We start from the raw sequence: 12,050 nt of genomic DNA on the forward strand, positions 1-12,050 counted from the left end.
GTGGTTTCCTGCACTCGCCGGCACTCCGGCTGCTCTCTCCTGCCTCTCCCGCTGCCCTCTCCTTGGCGGTTCGTGGTCAGAATGTATCACGAATGACCGGGACCGCCAACCACGAATGACTGGGGGAACACTGTATTGCAATGCTGTTTGGATAAAAACATGTTACAGAACGTACTACCACTCTTGATATACAAACTACTGGGGCTGTACCTTCATCTGAAACAAATGGAAAATGTAATTGACATTTTCCATGTTGTCATGTGTTTATTTTTGCCCAAAATGCCAGGGAGAAAACAAATTAGATTTTTTTTCCTGTGTTGTAAATAGTGAATAGGGCACATTTTTGGGAAATAGTGCATAATCTTTCAGAAGTATGCAAATATGTGCATTATGTGCAGATGTGTGCACTTTCGAGATTTAGACTACTGCAATTTACTTCTAACAGGTCTCCCATTGAACCGCCTCTCCCCCCTGCATTTTGTGCAACACTCTGCTGAACAAATTATCTTCTGCCAACCTTGCTACGCTCACGTTACCCCTCTCCTCAAATCACTTTCACTGGCTCCCTATCCGCCTTTGTATACAATTCAAACTCCTATTATTAACCTAAAAGTGAGTTCATTCTGTTGCCCATCAATATCCAAGTTTCCAAGTTTATTAAATAATTTGATTAATCGCCTACTCTACATTCAAGGCGATGTACAAGATAATCCTAAAAATTATAAACATAGGTAAAATATATAAATAGACAATATTACAAAATATCTCTCCTCTTGTCTCTCCTTGATCACCGTTCCTCAAATAAGTTGCTTTTATCAGTACCCTTCTCCTCCACTGCCAATTCCAGACTTCATTCCTTTCATCTTGCTGCCCCGTATGCCTGGAATAGACTACCCGAGTCTATGCGTCACGCCCCTTCCCTTGTTCAAAAATAGACCAAAAGCCCACCTTTTTGAGACTGTCTTCAACTCATAACCTTACTCAACACTGTCCTCTGCTCATCACCCCAGCCAGTAGTTTAACCATCCCCCCGCTAACTGTAACCCCCTTCCCTGGCATCCTGTTTGTCTGTCTTGATTGATTAGATTGTAAGCTCATTTGAACAGGGACTCTCTCCTTCGTGACTCTGTACAGCGCTGCGTACATCTACAAATCGTTAATAGTGTTAGTAGTATTGGAAGAGTGTATGTTACTGTCGATATTACTCCTGAAACAAAAACATTTTTTTTTTAAATGAAAATTCCCATAAATGCCAGGGGAAACAAGACAAAATTAGCATATGTAGGCTGTACAGTCCTATTGTCTTCAGTATTAATAAATTGTGCATAACGTTTTATTATTTTAGAAGATAAACCGAGCATAATAGCCACCTTGCATTTCATTAGTATAAAAATAAAGAAAAGTTATAACATGAACTAGTAACCATAACAACAGTAGTTTCAATTGTGTGATAGGAGCAAGCAATTGCAATTTGGTTTTATATCTGAATGTCAGAATAGTTTTCCTTACCTTATGTAAATGATTGATGGACACAGAGAGCTCTTTGGTCTCAGCTAATTGGAGTAATGTACGGTAACTGACAGATGTCTCTAGTCATATACTTATACGTCTGAGCCCATTTCCTTCTCAAGAAACGGGAAATGGTGCAAGATTGATAGGCTGAGTCAGCTCTCTTCATTCTTCCCTAGAACTTCCTGGCTAGTGCAACATAAGGTGCATTGCCACGTATCACTCAAGAGCAGGCTGTGTGCCGGGTCCAGCTTTCTGTTCAGAATCCAATCTGACTTTTAAAACACCTCTAGAAGACCAGATGGTCAGTCAGTGGCCGTGCTAGTAAGCGTAGTGGTTAAAGCTAAAGCCTCAGCACCCTGAGGTTGTGGGTTCAAACCCCATGCTGCTCCCTGTGACCCTGGGCAAGTCACTTAATCCTCCACTGTCCCAGGTACATTAGATAGATTGTGAGCCCACCAGGACAGCTAGGGACAATGCTTGAAGCACCTGTATGTAAACCTCTTTAAGTGTGGTTGTAAAACTACAAAAAGGTGGTATACATGTCCCAATCCCTTTCCCTGATGTCATAATGCCTCATTCCACCAATAAAAGCCAACCTTATCAGTGATGTCACAATGGCTGCATTGTTCTATTCTTGGCTCACTTCTGATATTGTATTGGAGGAGAGTGTGGCACAGTGGTTAGAGCAACAGCATCAGCACCCAGAGGGTGCGGGTTCAAACCCTCTGCTGCTCCCTGTGACCCTGGGCAATCCTCCACTGCCCCAGGTACATTAGATCAGATTGTGAGCCCACCAGGACAGATAGGGAAAAGAAGTACCTGTATGTAAACTGCTTTGAATGGGGTTGCAAAATTGCAAAAAGATGGTATACAAGTCCTAATCTCTTTCCCTGATGTCATAATGCTTCATTCCACCAATAAAAGCCAACCTTATCAGTGATGTCACAATGGCTTCATTGTTCTAACTTGGCTCACTTCTGATATTGTATTGCAGGAGAGTGTGGCACAGTGGTTAGAGCAGGGGTAGGGAACTCCGGTCCTCAAGAGCCGTATATTTCCCCAATGAATATGCATGAGATCTATTTGCATGCACTGCTTTCAATGCATATTCATTGAGGAAATCCTGAAAACCCGACTGGAATACGGCTCTCGAGGACTGGAGTTCCCTACCCCTGGATTAGAGCAACAGCATCAACACCCAAGTCACTTAGTCCCGCCTCCGATGATGCAACTTCCTTCTTCCTTGGAAGCGGGATGGCCTAGCAGAGGCCCTGAGGCTGCGGAAGGGAATTGACCTGCTAAAGCTACGGAGGAGAGCGTGGTGCAGCTGCTAATCCAGGATAGTGTTACCGGGAGGGTTTGAAAAATCGCCTGGTTTTTCGGGCTTTTTTTTCTTTTTTACTTTCTTTGGCCGGAGTCAAACACAGAACTTCAGGTTGTGCCAAGTCAAGCCGGGGAATCCACAAGCCGGTGAGAGCCTGTTAATTGGGAGGGGGGCGTGTTGCCGATGGACCTGGGAGATGAGAGGGAGAGGTGCTGATAGGAGGCGAGGAGAGGAGGGAGTGGTTCTGCTAGTCTTGGAAGGTGAGTGGGTAAGGTACTGCTTCTAGTCAGAGGGGAGGGAAAGGGAAGGGAGAGGAGCCTTGCTAGTCAGAGAGGAGAGGTGCTGTTTTCCCTGGAGGTGGAAAGGAGAGGTGCTGCAGCTAGATGTACTGTTGGAGCTGAGTAGTGGAAGGAGGTGATAGAGAGAGGTGCTGCTGGATTTGGAACAGATGAGAATGCTGCTGGACTTAACATGGAAGAGAGAATGCTGCAGCAGGACTGAGGGGAGAGCAGTGGAGGAGAAAAGTGGATGGGGGAAGGGGGAAAAACAGTGGAGGAGGAGAGTGAGAGGGGAAGGGGGGAAGAGAAATGCTGCTGCTGCACCCAATTGGGGAGAGAGAGGGAAGGAGGGATAAGGAAGCCCAGGAAGGGAGAGGAGAGGAAAGAGAGATGCCAAGACCATAGGAGGGAGGGAAAGGAAAGGCGATACTAGACCATTGAGGGAGAGATGTCAGGGCATGGGGGGGGGGAAGGAGACAGATGCCAGACCAGGGGAAAGGAATGGAAATGGAAGGGGAGGACAGAGATGGAAGATGGATGGTTAACACGGAGAAAGAAAAAAGAAGCGAGTTATCAGAAGACAACCAGAGCCTGGGACCAACATGATTTGAATAATGACCAGATAGCAAAAGGTACAAAAACTAATTTTATTTTCTGTTTTGTGATTACAATATGTCATATTTGAAACGTGTATCCTGCCAGAGCTGGTGTTAGACCGCAAACGTGAGCTAGGATTTAACAGAGAGAGGAAAAGTCTTTTTTGTTTGTTTATTTTGTTTACACCACAGGACCAGTGTGGGTAGGAGAGGGCAAAGGGGGTGAAGAGGCTATAAAATAAACCTACCAGGATGTTTGGAAAAAAACACCCAATTGGGCAGGAAAATCGAATCGAATTGAATAAAAAAAAATCGATTCAATAGGCTGAATCGAATCAAAAATTTTTTTCCTGAATCGGGCAGCACTACTCATCTACTCCAGTGTTTCTCAACTTGGCCCTTGCCAGTCAGGTTTTCAGGATATCCACAATGAATATGCATTAACTTGATTGGCATACATTGCCTCCATTATATGCAAATTTCTTTCATGCATATTCATTGTGGATATCCTGAAAACCTGACTGGCAAGGGGCGACTCCAGGACCGAGTCAAGAAACTATGACCGAGTCATGGTAAGCCACAAAGGTAAGATTAAAAGAACTCTTAAAGCTTCACAGCTGTAACAATAAGCAAACAAATGTCTGTAACTCTGGGGCCTTGCGACACACTGAGTTCTGCATTGAGAGAAGTATATATTACTAGAAATGATGACTACAATAAGCTATAAAAGGACTGACCACAAGCGAGCATGAAGACGTAACAGTGGGAGGCAGGAAGTGGTCGAAGTAGCCAGAAAGATGATTCTGTGGATGGCCAAGACCTTAATGGAACTATTGGAGAACTCACAGATTGCGGTGGTCACCAAAATTACACCCTCGTGCCTGACTGGCATATGATTTTGCGTCTGTATTTATGTAGGCCCTCTTTTACTAAGCCACAGTAGATAGGGTTACCAGATTCCAGATGTACCCGGACATGTTCTCTTTTTAGAGAACATGTCCAGGCGTGCAGATGGCTTTTCAAAACCCGGCACTTTGTCCAGGTTTTGAAACGCTTCCAGTTCGGGACCATATAGAATTATAAGACCCTTACTGGGTCATACCAATGGTCCATCAAGCCCAGTAGCCCATTCACTAGTACCTGGCCAAAACCCAAGGAGTAGCAACATTCCAGAATCCCAAAGAGTAACAAAAGATTCTAGAACCCCAAAGAGTATCAAGATTCCATGCAGAATCTCAAAGAATAGCAAGGTTCTGGAACCCCAAACAGTAGCAACATTGCATGCTACCGATCCAGGGCAAGCAGTGGCTTCCCCCATGTCTTTCTCAATAACAGACTATGGACTTTTACTCCGGGAACTTGTCCAAACCTTTCTTAAAACCAGTTACGCTATCCTCTGGCAACGCGTTCCAGAGCTTAACTATTCTCTGAGTGAAAAAAAATTTCCTCCTATTGATTTTAAAAGTATTTCCCTGTAACTTCATCAAGTGTCCCCTAGTCATGCATAAGCGTGTGTGCGCATGACATCATCATGTAGCATCTGCTCATGCGCGGACGTCCTCCCTGCTCGACAGAAGCAAGCAGCGGGAGGCGGGGCTAAGGCGGGATATGGGCGGGGATGGGTGGAACTAGGCGGGCCTGGGGGGGGGCGGATTTTCCGAAAGGAAAATCTGGTAACCCTAAAAAGGGGCCCTCAGTTTTAGTAGGTTGGATAGCATAGGGAAAGTGTGGCTCACTGGTGGAGTTGCTGCCTCTCCACCCAGAGGTTGTGAGATCAAATCTCAGTGCTGCTCCTTGTGACCCTGGGCAAGTCATCACCCGGAATGGTGTGAATAACACGAAGAAAGACCTGGTGAAGCTTGAAGTAGAGAGTTGCACGGGGACAGAAATCCCACCCATCCCCATCAGGATCCTCTACATCCCCACCTGTCACCGCCAGGATCCTCTCCGTCCCCACCCGTCCCCGTCAGGATCCTCTCCATCTCCACCTGTCCCCGTCAGGATCCTCTCCGTCCCAACCTGGATCCTCTCCATCCCCACCCATCCCCGTCAGGATCTTCTCCGTCCCCACCCATCCCCATCGGGATCCTCTCCGTCCCCACCCGTCCCCATCAGGATCCTCTCCGTCCCCACCCATCCCCGTCAGGATCCTCTCCATCTCCACCCATCCCCGTCAGGATCCTCTCCATCTCCACCCATCCCCATCAGGATCCTCTCCGTTCTCACCAGGATCCTCTCTGTCCCCACCCATCCCTGTCAGGATCCTCTCTGTCCCCACCATCCCCGCAAGGAATTACCTCCATCCCCGCCTGTCCCCATAAAAAGCAGCAATTACTTCTGACAAGATCATCAATTCCACAGTTTCTTTTATGTTTGCGCTGCTATTTTCCTTGTGGAATCTCTTTAGTGGAACTCTTTTTTTGTTTTCTGTTCAGGTAATTAACTTATAAACCCTCTCTTTTACTAAGGCTGACGTGTCCATTATATTATATGGACGAACCCTGCTTCCAAAGCCTTCCATCCCTGTGGGAGTCCCGTGGGCCAGAGGGGGGTCCCCGTGGGAGTCCTGTGGGTTATGGGGGGATTCCCGCGGGACCCCCGCAATCCCCGTTCCCGTGCAGACCTCTAGCTTGAAGCTTGTTTCTGTGTTTCAACCCTACTGCTCTGCTACGCCAAAGCCACCAAAAAGCAGCCCCCTTTACCAGTTGAGATATGTTTTAAGTAAAGATCTAAATCTGAGATAGGATTGGTTCAACCTAATATGTTGGGGTAATGGATTCCATGAAATCGGTGTTATGTTGGGGGGGAAAAAACCCCTCTTCCTTGTTGAATCGTATTAAGCTTGATGAAAGGATGGTAACCAAAGTCAGTGATCATTCAGTGAAGAAGTGCACGAGAGGGGTAGTAAGAGTAAATGAGGGAAGTATGCATTAGTGTTTATCGCAGCTTAGATAAAGGACCCCTAAGAATTTAAGAACAGGCTGCTGTTGGGTCAAAGTTATTTCTGTATTTCTTGATTTCTCGAGATCTGTACCGATGTGGTGCAAGAGGCTCCTTTAGCTAAGCAGGTTGTGATCACCCTTTCTCCTTCAGTTTCATATTCTTTGAAATATGAGGATTAAAATTACTGGATTGATTTTCAGCCACCAAAGTCGACATTTTTTTTTATTTTTTTTTATAATGCTGGTTGCATCAATTAAATAAAATATGAATATTCTGCACCAGCACTAAGGGGCCCTTTAACAAAACTGCAGGAAACACCAACCCATACTTAGCACAGCAAAAAAAATGGCTTTTTACCATGGGGGTGGGCTGAGGCATCCTGTGGTCATTTGGAGAATGCTAAAATATAGAATTTATTTATTAGCGCTGAGGGTGGGTTTAGGGTGGGTCTGGGGGTGGAGAGTGAGCGTGCTCTGTGATAATTGATTGGCGCATGGGCGTTACCGTGCACTAAGGGCCCGATTCTCAAAAGAATGCTGATCTCGTCAGCTGCCAATCGCATGCCAATCATGCATCGGCGTCTTTTAGAGAATCGCGTCTTTTTTTTCCTTACAGACCACCTTAAATGTAGACCAGCATTTTAAAGGCCTACCTACATTTAAGGCCTTTGGAGACTCATAGGAATGTTTATGGATGCCCAAGGCCACTTTTGGAAGAAACCTTGCCCACGCTGGCTTTTGGTAATAATAATAATAATAATAACTTTATTCTTGTATACGGCAATACCATGGAAGTTCAATGCGGTTAACAATAGAAGAGACTGTACATTTACAGCGATGATACATAATACAGTGTTGTTACATTTAAAGAGATGTTACATAAATATCAGTAGACATGCCTAGACACCTCCATAGGCGAGTCAGACAGCAATATTGTAGGCGTCCTTTACAGCATGGATTAACCCCCCCCCAAAAAAAAAATAAAAAAAGCAAAAAACATGCGTCCCAATTGGCTGGTGAGATAGCAGTAGGAAATCTATTGTCGCCTACAATCGGGACACTGTTTGTACAGGGTGGGCCACGGAAAAGTAGCCCGCCTCCGGCGATAGTATGACAAGATGAACGAGCCATTTCCAAACCAGACTCTGATTACAACATTTAGCTGGTGCTTTTATTCCTGGGTATCTGTCGGCACATAGCCTTCGAGAATCACTATTCGCTGTTCCAGGGAGAACGCCATCTTTCTGGCACTGATATTAGAGGCGGGCTACTTTTCCGTGGCCCACACTGTACAAACAGCCCCTAAGTGATTAGCATAGGTTTAGTTTTCAAGTTGCTATCCCGAGCAGCTTGCATTTCTAACAGATAGTATGAGGCAGAGAGGAGAGAAAGAGAGAAGAGGAACAAGTATGGGTGGGGAGAAAAAAGAACAATGATTGACAGGATAGATAGAGCAGGAAGGTCAATGATGGGGGGGTAGGGGTGAAATGGTCTCAAAGGCTACCATACCAGGGGTAGAAATAGGGCCGCAATCCAGTCGGGTTTTCAGGATTTCCCCAATGAATATGCATGAGATCTATTTGCATGCACTGCTTTCATGGTATGCTAATAGATCTCATGCATATTCATTGGGGAAATCCTGAAAACCCGACTGGATTGCGGCCCTCGAGGAGGGACTTTGACACTCATGAAATAGGTTAAAGGTTAAAGCGAAAGGCTTTAAAGTCAGTTTTGAATCTTTGGCGAGAAGTCTGGAAGTGTAGATAGGGGATGTAGACAGGGCGGGGCCAACAACAGAGAACATTGAGTTATGAGCGTAATCGTCTGTGATCTGTCCTGAAGCTGGAATACCTGGGTTGGTGATATTGAGAAGAGCGAGGGAGCGGAAAGGTTGATAAGGCATCAGGTGCCACGCACAAGTCCCTACCCCTACAAAATGGATGGCAGTAGGGGGCCACGAGCTAATGGGAAAATTAGTATCTGGCCATTTTACCCATTGGTAGGAACGGCCTTAGTGCAGGGTGGAATAAGGCTACTTTTTACTGTTGTTTGGTAAAAGGACCCCTACATGTCTGGATAGGGCAGTGAGTAGCTGTTGAGGGAGTTACATTGGTTGCCACTTCAAGCACATATAACAGTGTTTCTCAAACTTTTTTTTAGCTCCGGCACACTAAAGGGAGCAAATATTTTTCACAGAACATTATAAAATGATAAAATTGCAAAGCCGACAAAATTTTAAATCTGAGAGTTATTTATTTACAGTTCTTTAAGCTATGCGTGGGTAATTGTAATAGCAGTGAAACTAAAGTAGGACAGAATACTGTAGAATGGCTAATCAATGCAATGGGTGCATGGGTGTCGGAACGGGGGTGGCCAAAGGAGCCATGCCCCCACCCCAAAAAATTGGAGGTCAGAGATCAGAGGAGATGGCTCTCACACCTCCCCCATCCACTTCCTCCCCAGCTGCTTTCATTTTTTACAAATATGGTAATCCTATTTCTATACCACTGTTAGACGTACACAGCATCATACGGTCCCTACTCAATAGAGCTTACAATATATTCAAACAGACAAACGGGGTTTGGGAGTTTCTCAGGCATAGATGTTTAACAAGCAAGTGGGGGTTATGAGTTAAAGCGGGCTTTTAGCCTGGATTTTAATACTGCCAGGGACAGAGTCTATTTAACATGCCAGTTGATTATCAATGACATAGTGAAGATGTGAAGGTAGGAGGCACCTGGGACAGTGGTGCCCCCTTGCGCCCTCCTCTCAGCCACTCCCCACTCTTTCCGTGCCAACCCTCCTGCCCTACCTTCCCACCCCCGTATCTCTTTAGATCTTCACCTGCACGAGCAGCTTCTGCGGCCTGCTGCTCGTGCTGGCATTCCCTCTGATGTCACTTCCTGCCCCCATGACCCAGAAGTAGTTTCAGAGGGAGCCAGGCTGGAGTGAACAGCAGGCTAGGGTAGTTGCTCCCGCTGGCAATGATTTTTAAAGAGGTAGGGGGGCGGGCAAGGGAGGGCATAAGCATGGCATAGGGGGTAGAGAGGTGCCAGTGCCTCTACCAAGATGGCGCCCAGGATGGTCCCGCCCTCCCACTTCCCCCTACTATGCCACTGTTTACACGTGCAGCAAAAATCAGCAGGTTAGTCAAAGAATTCAACTGGGTGACCAGACAATTGGATCAAGGACATGCGCTAAATGTAACTTACTTAGATTTTAGCAAAGCTTTTGACACAGTTCCTCATAGGAGGCTCTTGAATAAACCTGACAAGCTGAAGTTAGGACCCAATGGGATGAACTGGATTAGAAACTAATAGACAGATGCTAGAGGGTGGTAGTTAATAGAATTCACTCAGAGGAAGGAAAGGGGAGTACGAGAGTGCAGATTAGCACAGGTTTGATCAGGAACTTAAGCACCTGTACATCAGAGCAATTGAAAAATTCAGTGTGCTACCAGACATATTCTTAGGCGCCACCTAGAGGCTAATGCTAGCATTTATACACTGGGCTTCTGATTATACAGCACAGAAAGGTTTTCTGCTGTGTCTAGTCTATCACTTTCCATTGTCCATCTCGGTCTACTTTTTTTTTTGTGCAGTCTCTCCCTTCCAATGCACTTCTTTTTTTTTTTTTTTTAATTCTTTATGAAAATGTCCCCTGCTGCACTATACATAACAAGGTCACTTCCAGTGCAGAACTATATGATCCATAGTAAAAACTCAATCGGTATCTGATTGCCTGGAGAATTCAAGTGGACAAACATCATTGCACTTGGAATTCAGTCATGCAAGTGTTTTAAATGAAAATCAGCTACTTAACTTTGGTCACGGTATACCTTGGACGTCTGAAGCTTTGAGAACAACCTGCGAAAAACTTAAGGCCCTATTAGAACATAAGACAGCCATACTGGGTCAGAGCAATGGTCCATCAAACCCACCAATTTACAACAGTTCCACCAATTTACAACAGTGGCCAATCCAGGTCACAAGTACCTGGCAGAAACTGTAAATTGCTGTGCCGATTAAAAGAGGCATTGAAAGAAAAAAGGAGAAGGAAGCTTCTCATTTTGCAAGATAAGGCTGTTTTGACACAGTTCGGGTTTCAGGGCACAGACCATCCACCCTACTCATCAGATCTTGCCCCATCTGTCTATTTTATGTTTCCAAACCTTGGAAAGAGCTTGAAAGGGTGACAATTTTCAAGTGATTCGAAGGTGATTGCAGCAGCGGAGCAGTATTTCAGTGACCAGACATCAGAGTATTTTTTGGGGAAGGTTGACGGAAACTTCAGACACCATGTGCCAAGTGTGTTGCACATAGGGGTGAATACAGTGGCATAGCGAGGGTGAGTGGCGCCTCTCTCCCACCCCTCCACTCCTTCCCAACCCCCCCCTTCTGAGCACACCACCCTTTCCCTTTCCCCGTACCTCTTTCATTTTCCCGGTGGGAGCAGCATCACGAACTTGCTGCCCGTGTCATGTCTGCTCTCCTTCTGATATCACTTCCTAGGTGTGGGACCCGGAAGTGATGTCAGAGAGAGCCAACACAGATGCACCCCAACACTTAACCCACACAGCATAAGCAACTAGGGAGCCCCCCATCATAATCTCAGAGATTCTTCCACGGAGAGACTTTCTCAGAGATTCTTCCACAGAGAGACTTTCCCAGAGATTCTTCCACGGACAGACTTTCTCGGTAATTCTTCCACGGACAGACTTTCTCGACAATTCTTCCACAGAGAGACTTTCTCGGCAATTCTTCCACAGAGAGACTTTCTTGGCGAATTTTCTGATGTTACACAGGCTCAAGTTTATTTTTGTTGCGGTTTGTTTTGAGACCTTTTACAAATTAGGGACCCCTGATGAAGTGTATACCGAAACACCGACCGTGTCAGGTCCCCTGGTTTGTATAAAGGTGGTTACATTAACCGCAATATATTTTTATGAATAAACCTAGCTTGCATCTTGTATCCTTGTCTGCAGTTTTTTCTTGGTTTGTTCTTAAGCCACATGGCTTTTCTGTACTCTCAAATTACGCTGGTTTGGCCATGGATATAGGTTTACCAGATTTTACGTATGTAAAATCCAGATCCATAGACCAGCCCCCAGGTTTGGCCAGTTCCACCCATTTCCACCCCGTTACGCCCACGCCACACCCCAGCCTCGCTCCTAGCCTTCCCCCCCCCCCCCCCAGCCTGCTCGTCTTGGTCGGGAGGGCATCCACGCGATCTGCTTTTCAAAACCCGGACAAAGTGCTAGGTTTTGGAAAAGCCGTCCGGACGCCTGGACATACCCTCTAAAAAGAGGACATATCCGGGTAAATCCGGTAACCCTACATGGATATCTTGAAAACCAGGAGTGGCAGAATACCTATTTAATTATGATGGGGGGCTCCCT

General features: G+C 45.8%; 1 protein-coding gene across 2 annotated transcripts in view; it reads right to left on the reverse strand.

Annotated features, from left to right (window-relative positions):
• The window catches only part of LOC117362562 (interleukin-5 receptor subunit alpha-like), a 74,821-nt gene that overhangs the window by 44,037 nt on the left and 18,734 nt on the right, over positions 1-12,050 (reverse strand). Inside the window, exon 1 of one of the 2 annotated variants that reach the window (XM_033949117.1) lies at positions 1,510-1,542. The exons of the other annotated variant lie outside the window; for it this stretch is intronic. The gene's annotated coding sequence lies outside the window, so the exon portion shown is untranslated. Of the gene's footprint in view, positions 1-1,509; positions 1,543-12,050 lie in introns of those variants that run through there. 2 annotated transcript variants of the gene reach the window in all.

This window comes from Geotrypetes seraphini, chromosome 6 (genome assembly GCF_902459505.1).
Source record: "Geotrypetes seraphini chromosome 6, aGeoSer1.1, whole genome shotgun sequence".
NCBI classification, from domain to species: Eukaryota; Metazoa; Chordata; class Amphibia; order Gymnophiona; family Dermophiidae; genus Geotrypetes; species Geotrypetes seraphini.